Below are 24,177 nucleotides of genomic sequence, written 5' to 3' on the forward strand. Positions count from 1 at the left end.
CCTTGCTCACGCGTGTCTTTCAGTGGCACATTCGCCGCTGACTTCATTTTTATGGATAATAATGCACGACCACACGAAGCATCGTAGGTGGAGGAGTTCTTGGAACACGAGGATATTTCGCGAATAGACTGATCGGTGTGTCTCGCCGATTGAAATCCTGTCGCACGCATGGGATGTGTTATGGAGATGTTTTACGGTACGTCCACAGCGTTCACCGTGGACGATCCATCATGTGTAATCCACGCAGGTAGGGGACTGGAACGTCCTAGAACAAAGAGTTCTTCACCAACCTTTTCGCCAGCCTGGGAGCAGTTTACATACCATCCACTGCTGTCCGTGGTGCTCACACCCCATTAAGATGGTTCAAATGGCTCTGAGCACTATGGGACTCAACTGCTGAGGTCATTAGTCCCCTAGAACTTAGAACTAGTTAAACCTAACTAACCTAAGGACATCACAAACATCCATGCCCGAGGCAGGATTCGAACCTGCGACCGTAGCGGTCCCGCGGTTCCAGGCTGCAGCGCCTTTAACCGCACGGCCACTTCGGCCGGCCAACCCATTAAGAGCCATGTACCGTGTTTTATAATGTCCTTCGGGCCGTCATAAATTGCGGTAACTGCAATATACGAGGGTTGGAACTTTAATAGTGCCAACTGTTTATTTACAACTCGCACAAAATAGATACGAGTTTCAAAGTTTTACTGACCTTCAAAGTAGTCACCAGCATTGTGTATAACCCGTTGCCAGCGATGAGTAAGTCGTAAGATACTCTTAGCAGTGACAGTTGTGTTGGCAGTTCGAGCGGCGCGGTCTATTGCCCGACGAATTTGTAGCAGTTCTGTAGCGAATGCCGTGAAGCGTTTCCTTCAGTTTAGAAATCGAGTCGAACTCTGACGAGGGCTTAAGTCAGTGGAGTGCAGTAGGTGGTATAGCACTTAGCAGCCCCATCAGTCAAACAAATCAGTAACAGCTTGCACTGTACGTACTTGTGCATTGTCCTGCAAAATGATGGTCAGGTCCTGCTGGAAGTGTCATCACTTCTAAGCTGTTCATTTTTGGAACACAACCTACGACCAGCTTAGTGACACTTTCTGCAGGACCTGACCATCATTTTGCAGGACAATGCACAAGTACGTACAGTGCAAGCTGTTACTGATTTGTTTGACTGATGGGGCTGCTAAGTGCTATACCACCTACTGCACTGCCCTGACTTAAGCCCTCGTAAGTTCAATTCGGTTTCTAAACTGAAGGAAACACTTCACGGCATTCGATACAGAACTGCTACAAATTCGTCGGGGAATAGACCAAGCTGCTCGAACTGTCAACACAACTGGCACTGCTGAGAGTATCCTACGGCTTCCACATCGCTGGCAACGGGTTATACACAATGCTGGTGACTGCTTTGAAGGTCAGTAAAACTTTGAAACATGTATATTTTTACGAGTTGTAAATAAATAGTTGCCACTATTGAAGTTCCAACTCTCGTAGTTATTGTCTTTGAACAAATGTGCCATTTCTGTTCCTCTCATTTCGTGTTTCTTTAGGTTACTTTCTGTACTATACTGTAGCAGTTCTTTTATTTATGCTCCAAGTTTCATTGAGCTATGTCGCTTGTCAGTGACACATCATGCAAATGTTACTGTCCCCCTTAAGTTTTGCACGCCGGTATAGAAAAGCCGAAACCGGTTGAGGACTAAAACAAAGAACATCATCATAATTGGAATGGCTATTATTAATTAAGCATACTTCTGCGGAGCAACAGCACTCTCTAAACATGTAGAAACTGGTAACTAATTTTCTTGTTGTGATCTTTTTTTAAAATTAATAAAATTTCATCATTTGTTTAACTCATTTTCGCACACCAAAATGTCCACAGCTTTGGTGTCTGTAAATATTAAGTCGCTTTATTTCCGAGTTCGGTATGCAGATGTTTCAAACGGCACATCTTTCCACTACAGTTACTTTCAGCACTTTTCATTCTCTACCCCTGAAGATAGAGCGTCATGTTCCAATAATGACGCGCTGGAGAATGAGGGACCTTTCAGCCAAGCACCAGGAAAGACGGTTGTGGGGCAGCGGGAGATTCAATTGAGAATATTTGGAAGGGGACTCCTAGTTCCGGTATTTGCCTCACAACCAACGGAAACCTCCCGAAAATCTTCGCCAGAACGGCGGGATCAGAGCTGTCTTTATATCAGTCATTAAAAAATTTGGAAGCCTAGTGTATGCATAGGTGTAAATTTTTATGTTTACACAGAGTAAAGTCGATGACATGCATCTACATGTGCAGAATACGTATGATCTGATTTCAATAACACTGTGGTCTAGTGTTACACAGTGTGTTCGGAAGGCCACTCTGCATTGGACTGCGGGTTACGGATGTAGATTACGTTGGACGTTCCGAACAAAGTTGGCCGTACACGAGTTGGCAGAACTGTTTTTTTTTTTTCGTAGATACAAGACTGCTTTATAATTCGTTCTACTGCTGCGTAAATTTAGCTGTTTGGTTCATTTGATGAAAGCTGTTGAATGCGAAGTGTAGTGTTTAGAAGTTCAGTTTGTTTATAAATTGAGATGTTTTCAACTGAGGAACGTTCTGTTCTTGTGGAACATGTGTTTCGACAAGGCGATAAACAAACAAATTTAGTGCAGGAGCCATTTTCTGAAAATTCCAGGAAACAATTGTACCTCACCGTCTTGTTTGCAGATATATAAGGGTAATTTAAAGAGACAGGCTTGGTATTAGATGCCGAATGAACCGGAACACCACCTAAACTAAACGACAAATATTCAACTTGTTCCCGTAGAAAAGACAGCAGTAAAAAAATTGAAAAGTTGCTGAATTCATTGTCCCAGGAAGGGGAAACTTTATTGACACATTCCTGGGGTCAGATACATCACATGATCACACTGACAGAACCACAGGCACATAGACACAGGCAACAGAGCATGCACAATGTCGGCACTAGTACAGTGTATATCCACCTTTCGCAGCAATGCAGGCTGCTATTCTCCCATGGAGACGATCGTAGAGATGCTGGATGTAGTCCTGTGGAACGGCTTGCCATGCCATTTCCACCTGGCGCCTCAGCTGGACCAGCGTTCGTGCTGGACGTGCAGACCGCGTGAGACGACGCTTCATCCAGTCCCAAACATGCTCAATGGGGGACAGATTCGGAGATCTTGCTGGCCAGGGTAGTTGACTTACACCTTCTAGAGCACGTTGGGTGGCACGGGATACATGCGGACGTGCATTGTCCTGTTGGAACAGCAAGTTCCCTTGCCGGTCTAGGAATGGTAGAACGATGGGTTCGATGACGGTTTGGATGTACCGTGCACTATTCAGTGTCCGCTCGACGATCACCAATGGTGTACGGCCAGTGTAGGAGATCGCTCCCCACACCATGATGCCGGGTGTTGGCCCTGTGTGCCTCGGTCGTATGCAGTCCTGATTGTGGCGCTCACCTGCACGGCGCCAAACACGCATACGACCATCATTGGCACCAAGGCAGAAGCGACTCTCATCGCTGAAGACGACACGTCTCCATTCGTCCCTCCATTCACGCCTGTCGCGACACCACTGGAGGCGGGCTGCACGATGTTGGGGCGTGAGCGGAAGACGGCCTAACGGTGTGCAGGACCGTAGCCCAGCTTCATGGAGACGGTTGCGAATGGTCCTCGCCGATACCCCAGGAGCAACAGTGTCCCTAATTTGCTGGGAAGTGGCGGTGCGGTCCCCTACGGCACTGCGTAGGATCCTACGGTCTTGGCGTGCATCCGTGCGTCGCTGCGGTCCGGTCCCAGGTCGACGGGCACGTGCACCTTCCGCCGACCACTGGCGACAACATCGATGTACTGTGGAGACCTCACGCCCCACGTGTTGAGCAATTCGGCGGTACGTCCACCCGGCCTCCCGCATGCCCACTATACGCCCTCGCTCAAAGTCCGTCAACTGCACATACGGTTCACGTCCACGCTGTCGCGGCATGCTACCAGTGTTAAAGACTGCGATGGAGCTCCGTATGCCACGGCAAACTGGCTGACACTGACGGCGGCGGTGCACAAATGCTGCGCAGCTAGCGCCATTCGACGGCCAACACCGCGGTTCCTGGTGTGTCCGCTGTGCCGTGCGTGTGATCATTGCTTGTACAGCCCTCTCGCAGTGTCCGGAGCAAGTATGGTGGGTCTGACACACCGGTGTCAATGTGTTCTTTTTTCCATTTCCAGGAGTGTAGATGAGGCCTGGCTCCTGCTACTCTCTGATCATGTTAACATGCAAACCACGCGATTGTGGTTAACGGAAAGTCCTCTTGCTGTGCTTGAAACGACATTGCTTGATTTGAAAATCTGAGTGTGGGCAGCAATAACCAGACAGCGCATTACTGAGACTTTACCTTCGAAGAAACCATGAACATTGTACGTTACTGTGCAATAATCCACGATTTCATTGTCCAGTAAAAGAAGGACGAAATGAACCACTCAACGTTTCAACACGGTGGCGATACTCTGCAAACAGCTAACAACACCGGAAGAGTCTTTGAGGAACATGTCATCTCAAAAAACCTGTGGCCCCTTTTTCTTTGAGGGGGGGGGGGGGGGCGCAGCAAAATCTGTAGCGTATCGTAATCGCTCACGCACACTTTGTGATTTAAAAACTGATATAATTAGGTACGTGAGTGTTAAGCCGGTTCAGACTTGTATAATTGCCCGTGGACGTCATTGCAAACGTATGTTGTGACTACACAGCAACTTCCGGGACACCCTGCATCAGCACGCAGCACTAAATGACAGCATCCGAGTTTCTACCAACTGGGATTGTGACTTCCATGGGCTGCATTATCCTTTTACAGTATGTAAATCTACAAGAATCAATTGAGGCTAAGTAAAAAACCATAGAAAATTACTAAACTTGGGTATCCAAACCTTGGAACCTTTCTCTGAGTGCTCTTCAAGGTCACTTTTTCTTTCTTTTCTTCAACTTTTTCATGTTTGCATATCTGAATTGTGACCTTCATCGTTAGCAATGTAACACACTGTTTGCCTTTTATTTTACATCGCCTCCTTGCAGGGGTAAATGCCTTACGAAAGTTAAGAAAATTAATCGTATGTAGATCCCTTTCGAGTTCGAAACAAGGAAATCAGTTTTTCAAAACTGGAATTTCCCTCTTCTTTAGTGTGTGACTTTGACATCGTTTCATTCGTCTGGTGAAGACACTGTGTACAATTTTTATCAGTTTTGTGTCCAGTGTTTTCCCTTGTCATTCGCAAATTAGGCACTGTTTTATTTTCTCTGCTCTCGTTTTCAGCTTATCTTGCAGTAAAAAATGCGCTATATAGCATGGAAATTTGAGAAACCAATTATACACTTCCTGCAAAGGGTCCTCAGCGCGTTACATGCAGCCGGATAGCTTTTCCTCAATTACCCCTGTATCGTCACTGCAGTGCGAATATCCTGTTTCGATTGTGGACTTTGTTTTTCCTACGCTTTTAACTTCAGAGTTGTAACTCTTTTTGACCCCGATCAAAGCGACTATTAATTGTTTTGAATCCTGTTTCCTCTTGTTGAGACTTTACAACTGCATCTAACGATGCCTCCCTCACTGATTCTAAAATTTCTTTACGTACTAATTCTGCTGGATCAAAGGTCTGTTTGATTTACATCATTATTCTTATCATGTGTATGAATTGCCTCTTTTCTTTTGAGCGTTTTCTCTCACGATTCGCGAATATGAAGTTCTAGTTAGGAATTTGCTCTGTTAACCTGTGTACACAGATCGTTCAATTGAACATTTTTATTGCCATACACTTTTCAGTACATCATGTCTTGCAGGCCCCAAGTACCGCATGTGGATTTCGTTTTGAAATACGAATGAAACAATAAGTTTCTCTTAAATAGTGATGAAAAGGAAATGAAAATTTGTTGTACAAGTATGGTGTGATGGAACACTGTTTCTCACACTGAGCATATACAGTGATTTCAATACAATCGCTAAGTACTGAATATATCAAAGACTATACAAAAGCTTACAATAAAAATCTTTGCATCAACATTTGTCAAAATTACGGTTATACCTACGATAAATAAACCAAAGTGACACACAGTATAATCCAATAAGGGCAAATTCTTCATTGGGTATACAATACTGTTGTCACATGGACCACATCATGCTGGATAATACAGCTACCACAATTATGATACAATGCACATCATTAATATAATACTATAAGGTGTAGCTAGATCTGCGAAGTTTTTTAACGCAGACATGAGATACATTTACGCGTGATAACATAAATAGAGCCGTCCAAACCAACTGTATCTTAAATAGAAATGCGTAAGTAGGTACCATAAGAATAATTTTATCACTGCTTTGTTATTGACTTCTACACATCCAGTCATATCAAATGTTGTTCTCTGTAACAGGTGGCTTTGAAAACAGGCAAGGCCCGAAACTAACGAGTCTGTAAACAAACAGCAGCGATGATACTAAACTGTCTTTTCTTCAATTCTTATTATCGGTTCGGGTACCCAGATTATTCAATTGCAAGTTCCAGTCATGCACTTTTTGACATAAAACTTTAACATCATCTTTTACGGATTTTTGTAAACTTGGATTATTGTCATTCACAGGTTTAATTCCTTTACTAACGCCTGCATCAACATTTTAAACGAGTTTCTCACCCTTAAGACATATCCTCGTCCTCCAAAATTTCTTTCGTCATAGTTACTTATTTTAATCTAGCACCCATTTCTATCACACTACTTCTACAGACCAAAGCACAATACTGTGTGTACTGTTCTGTGCAACCACGGTACACACTATTCCACTGTCAGTATGAAAATGAGCTCACCAGGAAAGCGCACTGCAGTTTGTTGTTCGTAACGCAGCGTAGACCCCACCACCAGTTGGGACCCGGCCACTACAACCAGGTCGCGCTGGGTCGCTCCGGCGTCTGCGCCATAGGAGCCCATAACTCGTTTTGGCTTGCTTGCAACTCCCGAATCTGCAAAAAAACTGCATGCGGTTGTGAGGTAAACCTTAGCAACCGCCGATGAACTTACTCAGATGAGCCATCTTTCATTGGTTTTTGAACAGGTATTTCTTCTTTTCGATGTCCTGTGATCGTGTCACCAGATGCGGCATTACGATCTGGTTCCGAAGAATTTTTCCTTGCTGATTTTATCGATCTCGAAAAGATAATTTGCACCGGAGCGTAAGCCATATTGTATTGTATTGTATGTTAACCGGGAACCTAGAAACGACGGAGAGGCTCCGTCCCCGCCGCAGCCGCAGTGGTCCGCAACCCCACGACGACTACCGCAGTCCACTTCATCCCTCCGCCACGCCACACCAAACCCAGTGTTATTGTGCGGTTCGGCCCCCGGTGGTCTCCCCCAGGGAACGTCTCACACCAGACGAGTGTAACCCCTACGTTTGCGTGGTAGAGTAATGGTGGTGTACGCGTACGTGGAGAACTTGTTTGCGCAGCAATCGCCGACATAGTGTAACAGAGGCGAAATAAGGAGAACCAGCCCGCATTCGCCGAGGGAGATGGAAAACTGCCTAAAAACCATCCACAGACTGGGGTTCACCGGACCTCGACACAAATCTGCCGGGCGGATGCGTGCCGGGGACCAGGCGCTCCTTCCCGCCCGGAAAGCCATGCGTTAGACAGCACGGCCAATCGAGCGGGCAAGCAATGTTAATCTTCAAGGTATGAATGTAAAATAAATACATCCCCCCCCCCAAAAAAAATAAACATCACAAAGGAGTTATACAAATTGGCCACAAATTGATATTCACACAGGTATCGACGGAAAATGTAAAATTGTAAACTTTGGCGGCTGACGGATGAACGTGTGACGCTGCAGCGCAATTTCAGTGTGCAGCTGGCGAGAGTAGTAAACAGAGGACACTACACTACACTATGTCAGAGATTGCTGCGCAAACAAGTTCTCCGCGTATGCGTTCAAAAATGGCTCTGAGCACTATGGGACTCAACATCTTAGGTCATAAGTCCCCTAGAACTTAGAACTACTTAAACCTAACTAACCTAAGGACATCACACACACCCATGCCCGAGGCAGGATTCGAACCTGCGACCGTAGCAGTCCCACGGTTCCGGACTGCAGCGCCAGAACCGCTAGACCACCACGGCCGGCCGCGTATGCGTACCCCACCATTACTCTACCACGCAAACATAGGGGTTACACTCATCTGGTGTTCCCTGAGGGGGGGGGGGGGGGTCGACAGGGGGGCCGAACCGCACAATAACCCTGAAAGAGTGGTTGGGTGTGGGGCGGCTGAGGGGTGAAGTAGACTGCGGTAGTCGTGTGGTTGTGGACCACCGCGGCTGCGGCGGGGATTGAGCCTCTCCGTTGTTTCTAGGCCCCCAGTTAACATACAATACAATACAAACAGAAGACCTGTCGAAACAGGGCATAAAGTCTGAATTAACATGTTGGTAGGAATAGGTGAACCATGGTCGAACACGGCGTCCGGCGGGGTCAGGGATTTTCTCTGCCTCGTGATGACTGGGTGTTGTGTGATCTCCTTAGGTTAGTTAGGTTTAAGTAGTTCTAAGATCTAGGGGACTGATGACCATAGATGTTAAGTCCCATAGTGCTCAGAGCCATTTAAACCATTTTTTTTAACACGGCGTCAAGAAGAAATCGTTGGACCTAGACAGACGTCAGAGGGGCACTGAGAGACCCGGGTTCATCGTTATCATCAATCCGACGCGCAACTGGTGCTTCAGTGACTACGAGGATCGTTAAAAGGTGGCTTATACAAAGGGGGCTGAGCTCACAGCTCCCCTTGCGCAGACTGTCATTGATCTCTGTATATCAACAAGCGCGATTGCGGTGTTATTGGGCACATTCGCCCTAGAACGTCATTGACTGGAATAGAATTGTCTCGATTGATGAGTCCTCTTTCGAAACGAGCCCCGATGATCAGCGACGACGTGTCTGGTGACACCCTAGACAGCGTTGGGGTACCAGCCTGACTGTCACACGCCTTACAGCCCGAGGACCTGGAGTGATGGTTTGGGGTGCCATTTCATTTCACCCCGTTGGTTGTCATCCGCGGCCCACTTACAATACAGTGGTAAGTCGACGATATTCTAAGTCCCGTTTTGTTGCCCTTCAAGGCAAGTCATCCTGGGCTCATTTCAGCAAGGTAATGCCCGTCCCTCACACGGCGAGAGTTTCTGCAGCTTTTCTTCGTCTTCGCCTACCTTAGACAGCACGGTCGCCGGATCTCTCCCAAATTGAGAGCGCTGGAGCATTATGCGCAGGACCCTCCAATCAGATCGGTATTTTGACTATATAACGCTCCAATTGGGCAGAATTTGGCACGTTATGCCTCACTAGGACATTCAACAAGTCTGTCGATCAATGACAACCGAATAACTACTTGCGTAAAGGCCTGAGGTGGCCCAACACGTTATTGACTTGCTCAATTTGTGAAGCTATTTCTCTTGAATAAACCATCAAGTTTTTCTGAAATTGTCGTCATTTGTTTGTCTGTACATGTTCATCTATCTACTGATTTCTGTAACATCCGAATTATTCCTTCGTGGTGCGTATTTTTTTCAAAGTGGTTCAAATGGCTCTGAGCACTATGGGACTTAACATCTGAGGTCATCAGTCCCCTAGAATTTAGAACTATTTAAAGCTAACTAACCTAAGGCATCACACGCATCCATGCCCGAGGCAGGATTCGAACCTGCGACCGTAGCGGTCGCACGGTTCCAGACTGTAGCGCCTAGAACCGCTCGGCCATACGGCCGGCCGTCTTTTTTTGTCTCATAGCGTATTTTCTGTTAATTGCAGATCACAGCAAAGTCCCTTAAATTTGGTGAATGAATACAGGGATGTCTTTGGTTCTCCTTTTTCGAAGGTTTCTTTTCTTTTTCAGGGATATTATTTTAAGTTTCTTAAGGCATTTCGTAACTATTTACTTCTGTTTCTCTTTTTTATTTAATAGTCGTTATTTACTAGAAACATTTCAATTGAATTTGCATATTATATTTTCATTATTACATTCTGTAAATGAAATATCAGCGTTGGGTAGAAAGAAACCTTTGTCAGTGCAACGTAACTTATTGTTGTCACAGAAACGGATGCATACATATTGTAGCACGCAAGATCTGGGAATTTGAATTCTAATAAACGTTAAAGATAATTGAAAATTACATGACATTTACTTTTCAGATAAACTCTTTCATTTTTGTTGCAGTGAATTATTATCACTCCCAATGGAGTCAGAGGTCGGCAACAGTGAACGGTTGGATCTGCTGGCTGTCGTTTAAGGCTGTGGTAGTTGCTGCTCAGCATCTGTGGCCGCCGCAACAAAGATTCTACATTCGGTGTTTTGTGTTGCTCCCGGTCTTGGCATTAAACAGGACAAACAAAGAGATTTGTTAAATACAGAGCCCTGATCCGGCTCGCCTTGGTGCTGTTTGTAGGTTTCTGCCCTCAATTGGAGGCCAGACGGTATCGTTTAGTTGGCATGGTTGCAGTTGTTCGTCTTCTCGTGTTGACTGGCGCCACTCGGTTCCGCAAGCGTTACCTGTCCGCTAGTGGCAGCAGCGGCGGTTATCGATATGTAGTAACTGTTGCCCTATCTTTCGGGCGACGTCGTTGTTTTGCAAGGTCGTGTGAGTGGCCAGTTCGGTAGGGGACTCAGGAGGAGCCAGGTCCGCGTAGTGTCAGAACACGCCGGGACCGCTGGCGGCACGCATGGATTGCCAAATCAAAGGGCTGTGGTCACGAGGGTGCACGACCTCGTCGTAAACCGGATCCAGCAACCTTTAAGGTGAGTGCCTTTCAATCCAAGTAGAGAAACCTCCACCATTGTGATATCTCGTGATTCTCCAGTGACTTGGATTTATGTTGCTGCTCGTAGTGTCGCCGACGCGAAGAGCAGCGAGTGGAGTGCTTTCTACTCTGGTGGTAGTGATTCCTTTCTCATTCCAGGCACTCTAAGCACAGTATTCTGGGGACGTAGTGCGACCGCCGGTACCGGCTCTGGCGTATTGTTCCATCGTTGCATTTCATTTATCGGACGTCAGGTAGCTTCAGCAAGATTATCATTAGTCATTAATTAGACTGCTACTGGTCTGAGTTACCATCTTGTGAAGTGAATGCAACTCTTGGCTGCCTATTTCATCGTTCGCGAAAAAGTTTGTTGCTGGACCTTCTCAGAGGTCGATTCCTTGAGCACCGCCAGTGGCCCCTTGTGTTACAAGTTTACCATCATCTTATTTCACCTATTTGGTGATCAGTTCCTTGTATTTTTTTTAAATTAACCTTTGCTGTTGTATTTGCTGTTTTACAGCAGATTTCTAAATTTTTTATATTATTGCCGTTGCTGGCGTGTAAGGCCTTCAGCCATGATTGTGGTCATTTGCCTTAAAATTCTAATTTGGTATTTGTATTTACGCTGTTGTTGTTGTCTTCAGTCCAGAGATGTTTGATGCAGCTCTACATGGTACTCTATCCTGTGCAAGCTTCTTCATCTCCCAATACCTACTGCAACCTACATCCTTCTGAATCTGTTTAGTGTATTCATCTCTTGGTCCCCTCTACGATTTTTACCCTCCACGCTGCCCTCAAATACTAAATTGGTGATCCCTTTATGCCTCAGAATATGTCCTACCAACCGATCCCTTCTTGTAGTCAAGTTGTGCCACAAATTTCTCTTCTCCCCAATTCTATTCAGTACCTCCTCATTAGTTATGTAATCTACCCATCTAATCTTCAGCATTCTTCTGTAGCACCACATTTCTAAAACTTCTATTCTCTTCTTGTCTGAACTATTTATCGTCCACTTTTCACTTCCATACATGGCTACACTTTCAGAAACGTCTTCCTGACAAATCTATACTCGATGTTAAATTTCTCTTCTTCAGAAACGCCTTCCTTGCCATTGCCAGTCTACATTTTGTATCCTCTCTACTTCGACCATCATCAGTTGTTTTGCTCCCAAAATAGCAAAACTCATTTACTACTTTAAGCGTCTTATTTCCTTAACTAATTCCCGCAGCCTCACCCGATTTAATTCAACTACATTCCATTATCCTCGTTTTGCTTTTGTTGATGTGCATCTTATATCCCCCTTTCAAGACACTGTCTATTCCGTTCAACTGCTCTTCCAGGTCCTTTACTGTCTCTGACAGAATTACAATGTCATCGGTGAACCTAAAAGCTTTTATTTCTTCTGCATGGATTTTAATGCCTACTCTGAATTTTTGTTTCCTTTATTGCTTGCTCAATATACAGATTGAATAACATCGGGGAGAGGCTACAACCCTGTCTTACTCCCTTCCCAACCACTGCTTCCCTTTCATGTCCCTCGACTCTTATAACTGCCATCTGGTTTCTGTACAAATTGTAAATAGCCTTTCGCTCCCTGTATTTTACCCCTGCCACCTTTAGAATTTGAAAGAGAGTATTCCAGTTAACATTGTCAAAAGCTTTCTCTAAGTCTACAAATGCTAGAAGCGTAGGTTTGCCTTTCCTTAATCTTTCTTCTAAGATAAGTCGTAAGGTCAGTATTGCCTCACGTGTTCCAGTATTTCTGGGGAATCCAAACTGATCTTCCCCGAGGTCGGCTTCTACTAGTTTTTCCATTTGTCTGTAAAGAAGTCGCGTTAGTATTTTGGAGCCGTGGCTTATTAAACTGATAGTCGGTAATTTTCACATCTGTCAACCTCTGCATTCTTTAGGATTGGAATTATTATATTCTTCTTGAAGTCTGAGGGTATTTCGCCCGTCTCATACATCTTGCTCACCAGATGGTGGAGTTTTGTCAGGACTGGCTCTCCCAAGGCTATCAGTGGTTCTAATGGAATGTTGTCTACTCCTGGGGCCTTGTTTCGACTTAGGTCTTTCAGTGCTCAGTCAAACTCTTCACGCAGTATCGTATTTACTGCCATTCCTGGTGTCTGATGCCTTCTGCTGTGTTTGTGGCGACTTGTCTTTAATATTTCAATACCTGTAATCTAAGTTGCAGCGACTTTGAAACAATTCTCAATTTATTGCCATTCCTGGCGTGTAAGGCCTTCTGCCCAGATCACAGTGGCTTGTTTTTAAAACATTATCTGTTGTATCTGTATTTTATGGTGATTTGCTAGATGGTACCTCACTGAAAACACTATTATTTGAACAGTTGTTTATTCCTTCATTAATAACGTGTGGTATTTTATTTAGTGTTGAGTCTGGAATTACTAGTATAAAATAAATTGTGTGTAACTGTACAAGGCAACCAATAATAAATGATTACGGCCCCGTCCACAATCGTAACCGAATCCTGCCTTCCCTTGACTATCAGGTCTCAAATACCTTTTTATATAACATGATACTGCGTAAATAAAACCACTGAAATTTACGTTAACTTCTTAACGTATACGAGGGTATGCGGAAAAGTAATGCACCCGAATATTTACTCTGCTCGCGACGTAGGTTAAGGTATCACACGTCATGCATATTACTCGGCCGACTTTCCCGCTTCGGTGGCGCAAGTTGCAACGCTCTGCAGCTAGTAGGGTCCGAATTGTAACGTTTAACATGGCGTTGTGTAATGCAACTTTGTCGGCGCGTTCGAAAGAAAGTGCTGAAATCTAGTTTCGAACCGCAGAAAACGTGCCTCCAATTGAAATCCATATAGGAATGAAAGCTGTACACGGTGATTTTGTATCGACATCAGTAATGATCGACGTAGGGTTGTTCGTGCTCGTAATAAAGGAAACGGTGGTGCTAATCTCAAAGTGTATGACAGAACTCGGAGTGGACGACAATGTACAGCAACCGACGAGACTCAGCGTAATCGAGTTGATGAACTCATAAGAGAAAATCGTCGGACACCACAGAGAGAGCCCTCAGGTAAGCGTGGTATATAACGAGATCGTGTACGGACCCTCATTGCAGAACTGCGATACAGAAAACTGCGCCCTGTGGATACGTCGAATGCTCACTCCTGATATGAAACAGGGTAGATTGAACATCTGTCAACAATACTTTGTGACTTTGGAGCGTGAGGATGAAGGGTGCCTTAGCAATATTGTGACACGTGATGAAAGCTGAGTTCACCGTTTTGACCCCAAAATCAAGAGAGCATCAATAGGGTTCCCCCACAAGGGACTGACGACGTCAAAATAGTCGAAGATCATGCCGTCAGCAAGCGGAGTCATGCTCACACTGATGTGATTTTCAAGCTGTGGTGCATTTGGAGTTCACGTCCAGAGGCACCAGCATAAACTCTGCACGATGTTGGGAGATCCTCAGCAAACTGGAAGCACGAATTCAGAGAGTTCATCCACACACGGAGCACCCTCTCCTTCAGCAAGATAGTGTCACACCACTTGTGAAGCTTCATCCCGCCTATATCTAGGAAGTGGTCCTCTGGGCTACCAACATGTGATATCTTTGGTTGGTAGTGAAGCCGTGGGGCGATTTCCATATTCCCCTTGGCGAGAATATTGCTGAATAAATTTTAAGGATTTAGATTACTTCGGTACTAATTGATTGCAGTCCATTCACATTTGTCTCTATACGTAGGCTTTACTTTCCTGTTGTTGGTCTATAAACATATTGCGGCGGCGCGGTTCTTTCCGTCCCTTTATGACGAACCTGCACCTACCTGTGAACATTGTCTCAGCAGATCATCAGTACGAAAGCCGAGCGAAACCTACTGTACTTCGACGTGAACCAGGCTGCAATTGAAGTCACTAATCTACGTTTCGGGAAAAAGTTTTCACACCAAATGAAAGGTTGGAAATTTTGTCCTCTATTAATATATTCTGAAACTTAGGTGAACGAGTATCACTGCCAAGCCCGTGCTAGCCTTAACACAGTCACTCACAATCCCTTCACTTCATGTCAGCAAGTTTATGGTGTTGCATTTCCCGAAAACGTAATAGCTACAAAAATTCTGATGGTTTTTGATCGAGAATGCTCTCCAAGTCTCCAAGTCTGTCGGTACTAAATGAAGTCAGTTTTTAGCCACCGACCTGCTCAATACGCCACGCAGAATATATGTCTTTTCTCGTCACGAAATTCACTTAAAAATTCCGAAATTTCTATACGCCCATCGGAATAATTATGCCGTCACATTACAACACTTTTGAAGTATGAAACACTGCTAGATCGGGCAACTTATCACTTCCATCGGAACTACTACTACACACGTCCGAACTGTTTCATCGCTAGGCTCCCACTCTTCTCTAGAATACACTAAGTCTTCTCTACCAGCAGAGAAAGGCGCGCGAAGAATACTGCTTTACCATTGGTTAGTTTACTCAACAGCCAATAGCAAAACAGCATTCCCCGCGTCAATCCAGGCTTTTCATCAATACCCAATCGCGAAAATGGTAAATCTAACGACTGCACTTGTTACCGACGTAATTATCTTATATGCTGAAGTTTTGCTTATGCATAAAGTTATTTACTATTGTTATTTATACATGAATTAACTTTCCCTTTACCGTAAACTTACTTTACAAATCTATTCTACAAAAATCCCCTTTGTCCATATCCATACTTCTTCGAAATTTTCCCACACTAAATCCTACTTCATAACTCGTTAAACAATTATCTTCATATTAACCTTAAACCACACTCACGCATCATTCATACTGATAAAACACATTTATAACATTTTACATTCACAAAAAGAAATAACACTTTATGAAGATACTAGAACAGTTTATGAAAAACATTCTATTACTTTAGTGCACTCTAGTGGGTACAATCGAAACTAAAATCTCAGTCCCCTATCCAATATTGTCCTCTATCGGCTGATACATAAACTACGTGCGCGTCCAGTCTCGCGCCACCATCTGTCACTATCCAGCTCTGAGACATCTCCCACTTAACCGCCTCCAAGGCAGGATCGGTATACGGCGCTACGCCTCACTATTTTTGCCCCATCAGGAGATCGGAGTTCCTTAACACAATTTTCACATTTCTGTTGCTCATGTTTTCCGTAGTCCTCTCTAATACTTCATAAAAATCATTCTTCTCATCTTCGTTATTGACTTCAGTTTGTGCTTGTGTATTCATCAGTAGTGTGCTTCTGTATTTATATCTGTTGGCAGACACGAGATCTTGCACATGATTGCTTCCCCAGTGTCACAATTTTGTCACTGATCACAAAGCCTACTGCAAATTCATATTCAATTAATGAAAGTCCGCTTCAGTTACTAAAAAGTATTTTATTTAAGTTACTTTCATCATTTAACATTGCAGGATAACAACACAGAAAACGGCATGAATGTGAAGACCGAAACCGGTCATGGGCTTAAAGTACATTTCAGCAACTGGAGAGGATTTTCATTAACTTGCTACCCTCCCTATAAACTCGTCCAAGTTCTGGACCGCCTTCCGTCGCCTTACCGGAACTAAGCCCTCCCCCTACTATCCTCTTCTCCACGATGATCACCCCTTCCCTGACGCCCTTAGTAAGGCCAATCACTTTGCCTCCTACCTGTCCGATGTGTTTTCCATCCCTGATGATCCCCAGTTCGATTACTCCCTCTTCCCAGATATCCGCGATCGAACTGACACCTCTGTCCCTCCCCTTGCTCCTGGTTTCCAGTACTTGGACAACATTCCACACACGGAACTTAATGCCCCCATCACTACACAGGATCTCATTACTACACTCCGCACCAAACGCAACACCGCTCCTGGTCACGATCGTGTCACCTACCGTCACCTTCGTGAAGCTCCTGTCTCTTTTCTCTCCACCCTGGCCAGGCTCTACAATGTAGTCCTGTCCACCGGTTACTACCCCGACCTGTGGAAAACCTCCCGTATCCTCATGTTCCTCAAACCTGGCAAACCGCCGTCCGCCGTCTCCTCCTACCGTCCCATCAGCCTTACCTCGGTCTTCAGCAAGGTCCTGGAATCTATCCTCACCCGCCGCATCCACCAGCATCTCCGCCAGCACCGCCTCCTCCCTATTACCCAGTGTGGCTTTCGGCCGTCCTTCTCTTCCGACGATCTCCTCCTTCACCTCACTCATCTCCTTTCCGACCAGCTCAATTCCCGTCGCTCCGCAATCTTCCTCTCTCTTGACCTCGAACGCGCATATGACCGCGTATGGCATTCCGGTCTCCTCTTCAAGCTCCAAACCTTCGCCCTTCCCATTAACTACGTTCGTCTGATCGGTTCCTTCCTCTCCCGCCGTCCTTCCCATGTCACCATCCATAACACCGATTCCTACACCTTTTTCCCCTCCGCCGGTGTGCCCCAAGGCTCCGTCCTCTCCCCCCTTCTGTACTTGTTGTACACGGCGGACATGCCGCCGCCGTCACCCCCCGTCCACCTTCTCCAGTTTGCCGATGACACCGCCTTCCTTGCCCTTGCCCCCACCCTGCAACGCTCCCAACGCCTTCTCCAATCCCATCTTGACCGGTTCACCGCTTGGTGCAACCAGTGGTTGCTCAAGGTCAATCCTTCCAAAACCCAGGCGATCATTGTAGGCAAAACCACCCCTTCCTTCCGCCTCCTTGATTTCTATCTCACCGTTTATGGCCGTCCCATCGCTCTCATCCCCACCCTTAAGTGCCTTGGCGTCACCCTCGACCGTCGCCTCTCCTGGACTCCCCATCTCCAGACAATCCAAGCCAAGGCACGTTCCCGACTCCGTCTCCTCAAGCTCCTATCCGGCCGCACGTGGGGTCTGGACCCCTCCACCATCCTCCACACCTATAAGTCCCTCATCCGCCCTATCCTCTGTTACGCCCATCCAGCCTGGATCTCCGCCCCCCCTTCCTTTTATAAATCCCTCCCAATCCTCGAACGCCATGCTCTCCGCCTTGCCTATCGCATCCGTCTCCCCTCCCCCACGCGGATCCTGTATGATCTTATCCCCTTCCCCCACCTCCTCCTCTTCCTCGAAAGGATACGAATCCTATACACCTCCCGTAAACTCGATCCTCCTCACCCACTCGTCTCCCCGATCATCTCCCACCCCCGCCCGCTGCCGCGCCTGTACTCCCATGTCCCACCCGGTCTCCATCTCTCCACCCTCCTCACCCTCTCCCAAGGTGGCTTCCGCCAGCTCCCCCTCCCTGCTGATGCCCTCCTCCCCTCCATCTACCCCTCCTACCAACTTTGATCCTCCCGCCCTCCTCCTGTGCTTGCTCCTCAGGGCACCCTCCCTCCCTTCTCTCCCTTTTTCCCTCCCTCCTCCTTTTCTCTCCCCTCCTCCCACGGGCCTCCCCTCCCCTGTCCCTCTCCTTCCTGCCCCCGTCCCCTCCGCCATTGGCATCCTTTTCTCCCCTCTCCCCCACCTCACCCCTGTTCCCCTCTTGGCAGGTCCCCGGACTCGCACACGCTACGTGGACTTTCGCGCGCCGGAGATCACCGCCATCAGTGTCTCGTGTGTGCCGTCGTGTTTAGTGTTCAGTGTTCACCGTCACACTCCATTGTTCACCAGTGCCATCGTCTTCTTCGGTGTTTGTGCATCGTCTCAACAGTTTGCAGTGTGGTTTTTATCGTCGAGTGTGAACGGCTCCGTGTTTGTCTCTCTGTGTCTCCTGTTTTATCGCCCACCATTTTGCAACTTTTATGTTTTTCTCATGTTTTTGCTGCTTATGTCTTCTTTGGCTGAAGAGCAGCGTAGTGTGCTGCTGCCAGCCTGCCTATTGTATAGGCTTTAAAATGACAATAAAGTAAAAAAAAAAAAAAAAAAAAGATTTTCATTAACTGAGTATACGGTTGTTGGATAACAGCACTCTGCAAACATGGATAAACTAACAATAAAAATTCACGTCTGTCATTGTCCATATATCGTCCATAGAATATTGCAGATCTGTTCTTTCCTATCGTCCCCACATCAATCCACCTCATTTTCTCTAAGACGCTGCTCTCTGCTCTGTATCTACCAACTTTCTGAAACCATGAGAATTATCCATACATATTTCGCACTTACCAAGTCTGAATTACTAGTCCAGGTTGTCTAGCATTTTCCATGTTATCTAATCAGCCTGTTACACAGGTTGTTGCCAGCCGTGCTAGGGTAAGCCTAGGAGTGGGACTGCCACTTTCCTGCCTCCGACCTGGCAGAAATTGTTTTCAGAATTCTCCCCCTTGTCTCCCTACGTCTCTGGAAACTACCATGCTCTATTGACATCTATCTCTATACTCCGAGAGTCGCCGTATGATTTGTGAAGGGGTATTTCTGGTTCCAATAACACTTCACTGATTGTTAGGTCCATTTATGATTGAATGATTGTCGTTGAGCCTCTGTATGAGCTCAATCCTCTCGTTTGCCCATCGTGATCATTCCAAAAGGTGTATGTGGGGGGACGTAATACGTAGCTGGACTTGTCTTGGAAAGTATACTCCCATAAACTTGACAGTAATTCTCTGTGCACTTACCGGTGCAGTCCAATAAGCTTCTCTATAATGCTCTCGTACTTTCTAAACGAACTCATGACTAACTGCATCTCTCTTCTTCAGATAGCCTCTGTCTCCCCTGGAAGATACGGTGCACAGCCATACAAGATAGAGTGCCGAGCTGCTTAGTATTCGCATGCAACTAAGTTATGGCGAGCCTTTGGCGAGGACGCTGCACGGCAAGTGAAACGCCTGGTTAAATCCTCAGGACAGAATAGGTAGTTGGAATTGTGGAAAGGGGCCAAAAATGAGCGGCTTTCAGTTACACTCGGCCAGCCGGTTTGGCCGAGCGGTTGTAGACGCTTCAGTGTGGAACCGCGCGACCGCTACGGTCGCGGGTTCGAATCCTGCCTCGGGTATGGATGTGTGTGATGTCCTTAGGTTAGTTAGGTTTAAGTAGTTGTAAGTTCTAGGGGACTGATGACCTTAGATGTTAACTCCCATAGTGCTCAGAGCCATTTGAACCATTTTTGGTTACACTCGAACACATAACTTTATTTAGTTGCCCAAACATTACAGCGCAAATTTGCGAGCTTAACTATCGACTGAATATGTCACACAATCTAATGGCTTATGGGCACAACCTCTTTAATTTTTAAAACGGCTGAAGGCCCATGATTTAAAACACAACTGCAATAAATTTTCAAAAGGCAGAAAGTGCAAGGTTTTATCCTTAAAGAATATTTCAAATGAGGGTGAAGGCCCCAACAATCTAAGACTTGACAAGTAAGGAATTTTAAAACGGCTGAAGGCCCATGATTTAAAAACACGACTACAATAAATTTTCAAAAGGCAGAAGGCCGAAAGCTTTATCCAAAAAAATATTTTAAATGAGGCTGAAGGCCCAAACAATGCAAGACGTGACAAGTAATGGACTTTCAATTTAAAAACGGCTGAAGCTCATTATTTAAAACCCAACTAAAAGCATACAAATTCAAACCATCGGCTATGAGCCATTAAAATACACAATCAAACACCAATAAGAAAAGGCAGTATAGCCAGCGGCTCTCAGAAGTTTCCGGGGGTCGGTCTGCACTTGATTTCATCGTTCACTTAGGGGAGACAGGCAGTCGGCCCAACTATATGCAATCCGCCGGCATCCCAACCAAGAGACAGTCAACGGATCCACCGACAAGACGACTTGCCTTCCACCCGACGAGTATACAAGGAACTCCAATGCCAAAACGTATAAGGCGTAGCCGCCCACAACCAAGTATGCATAAGCTGTCAAAACTACACACACGTGTTGGACAGTGACAACATAGTGAGGAAAGGACGCTGCCTGAATTTTACGTCAGCGGCCAGGTCAGGTACCCAGAATACTAATGGCCACAAGGCAGAAAACTCCGCTGTTGCACTTGGACTTCAAATAACCAAAATGCAGTTAAACTCCACCAGATGGTGGCCAAACTTTCGCCAACTCGAACACTCACTGTTCCTCACGGGAATACCCCAAACAGCCAACCATGAAAACCAACGGCACACTCTAAACAGACTGACTTCGGTAATTAAATCACCACTCAATTTTGATGTCCTGGGTCGGTGAGCCACGAACCTCGTAGCAATCGGAACAGCTCCCACACACTCCGACACCGCGTAGAGAACGCCAGCGGGCCTGGCCCACTGCACTGCGCCGAGATTTCCTGGCTGATCCACACCAACCGACCGACTGCCGCACACCGGCTAGCTGGAAACTATCAGCACTAAACCAAAGGTAGTACAAGATGCGAATATCGATACCCACCGCTGCTGCCACACAAAGGAAGAACCACGGCATAACCACAATAACCGCGGGAAATCAAACGCAGAGTAACCGTCAAGGTTTAAACCAACACATAATCTGGGGGCAGCATGGCTCAGCACTGGTTATTTGAGGCATCCATTTCACATCAGTCAAATAGTTCCCAAGTGGATGCCATACGTCAAAAGCGAATATAAGCCGTCATATGGCTCCACTCATAAGTAGGATCAACAGTATCCCATAGTATCAACATTACCTCAAGCCTAGGTAAGGACAGTGTCTACAATCACTGCCACGAAGAGCCAAACTGGACACTGTACGGGTGACAGTAGTTATCATCCACTGAACTCAGGAGTAGACCAGAGTTAAAGACAGAGCAGCGCAAGTGGACACTGAACTAGTGCTACATACTGCCTTCATACTGCAGTTATGTACAATAAATGTCCACAAGAGGCGTTCAATAAGTAACGCAACACATTATTTCATGTAAGCAGGTTGGTCTAATTCAAGACCACAATAGACCATATTCTTCCCCATTCTTTTGGCTACAAAACGCTACTTTTCAACATATTCTCTGTTCAGTGCGACGGCCTTACGCCACCTTACTAGGCGGGGCAGTATCCCTGCATAGTACCACTCTGCTGGTCGACGCCGGAGCCAACGTCTTGCTGCATCCATGTACTGTTTCCGGCACACTGCATCCTTCATTGGGCCAAACAGATGGAACCTGGAAGGTGCGGGTTCCAGACTGTAAGATGGATGAGGAATATTTACATCTACATCGATACTCTGCAAATCACGTTTAAGTGCCAGGCAGAGGGTTCATCGAACTACCTTCACAATTCTCTATTACTCCAATCTCGTATAGCGCGCGGAAAGAATGAACACCTATATCTCTCCGTACGAGCTCCGATTTCCCTATTTTATCGTGGTGATCGTTCCGCCCTATGTAGGTCGGTGTCAAAAAAATATTTTCGCATTCGGAGGAGAAAGTTGGTGATTGGAATTTCGTGAGAAGATTCCGTCGCAACAAAAAAGCCTTTCTTTTAACGATTTCCAGCCCAAATCCTGTATCATTTCTGTGACACTCTCTCCCATAATTCGCGATAATACAAAACGTGCTGCCTTTCTTTGAGCTTTTTCGATGTACTCCGTCAGTCCTATCTGGTAAGGATTCCACACCGCGCAACAGTATTCTAAAAGAGGACAGACATGCGTAGTGTAGGCATGTCTCCTTAGTAGGTCTGTCACATTTTCTAAGTGTGTTGCCAATAAAACGCTTCTTTGGTTAGCCTTCCCCACAACAGTTTCTGTGTGTTCCTTCCAATTTAAGTTGTTCGTAATTGTAATACCTAGGTATTCAGTTGAATTTACGGCTTTTAGATTAGACTGATTTATCGTGTAACCGAAGTTTAACGAGTTCCTTTTAGTACTCATGTGGATGACCTCACACTTTTCGTTATTTAGGGTCAAGTGCCAATTTTCGCTCCATTCAGATATCTTTTCTAAATCGTTTTGCAGTTTGTTTTGGTCTTCTGATGACTTTATTAGTCGATAAACGACAGCGTCATCTGCAAACAACCGAAGACGGCAGCTCACGCAGATTGTCTCCCAAATCGTTTATATAGATAAGGAGCAGCAAAGGGCCTATAACACTACCTTGGCGAACGTCTGAGATCACTTCTGTTTTGCTCGATGACTTTCCGTCAATTACTACGAACTGTGACCTCTCTGACAGGAGATCGCAAATCCAGTCAGATAACCGAGACGATATTCCATAAGCACGCAATTTTACTACGAGCCGCTTGTGTGGTACAGTGTCAAAAGCCTTCCGGAAATCCAGAAATAAGGAATCGATCTGAAATCCCTTGTCAGTAGCACTCAGTACTTCATGTGAATAAAGAGCTAGTTGTGTTTCACAGGAACGATGTTTTCTAAACCTATGCTGACTGTATGTCAATAGACCGTTTTCTTCGAGGTAATTCATAATGTTCGAACACAATGTTCGAAAATCCTGCTGCATATCGACATTAACGATATGGGCCTGTAATTCAGTGGATTACTCCTACTACCTTTCTTGAATATTGGTGTGACCTGTGCAACTTTCCAGTCTTTGGGTACGGAAATTTTGTGAGCTTCTCTCGGGTGCACAGACCCGTGCAAGGCCTTGGTTGTTATGGAGAAGGAGAAATTCGTTTGCATTTTTGTGGCAACCAGAAGGCTCAAGTCGTTTCTTCAATTTCCTGAGGCTAGCACAATGCACTTCAGAATTGATCGTTGCACCACGACGGACAACATCAGACAGAAAAATCCTTGAAGACCAATGCTATGACTTTACCGACTAAGGGTGATGCTTTGAATTGTATCTTCGTAGGAGAGCTGATGTACGCCACTCCCTGGACTGTCGTTTTATTTCCCGTTCGAAGCGATGAACCCATGTTTCATCGCCCTTGACGATGTTCAAATTGTCACAATCAGCCCAGTAACGCGCAAGCAACTCCGTAGAGATGGTCCTTCGTTGCTCGTTATGGTCTTCCGTTAGGCGGCGAGGATCCCAGCGGCCGCACAACTTGGAGCATCCCAACTGGTGGACGAGTGTTTCAGCACTACCAACAGACACCTCTAGCTGTGTAGCGAGGGTTTTGAGATCCGTTGATCACCTTTAGTGAGAGCGTCAACGTGTATCAACATTGCAGCAAGAGTCACAGCTGTGAGCGACCGGCCAGCACACGGGAGATCGGAGATGTTTGCGCGACCTTGTTGACGAAAGGTCTGTTCCTAAAGACTGGAAAGTAGCACAGGTCACACCAATATTCAAGAAAGGGAGTAGAAGTAAACCATTGAATTACAGACCCATATCACTGACATCAATTTGCAGTAGGATTTTGGAGCATATACTGTACTCGAACATTATGAATCACCTTGAAGAAAATGACTTATTGATGCATAACCACCACGGATTCAGAAAATATCGTTCTTGTGCAACACAGGTAGCTCTTTATTCTCCTACTGTAATGAGTGC

Source organism: Schistocerca nitens, chromosome 6 (genome assembly GCF_023898315.1).
Source record: "Schistocerca nitens isolate TAMUIC-IGC-003100 chromosome 6, iqSchNite1.1, whole genome shotgun sequence".
NCBI classification, from domain to species: Eukaryota; Metazoa; Arthropoda; class Insecta; order Orthoptera; family Acrididae; genus Schistocerca; species Schistocerca nitens.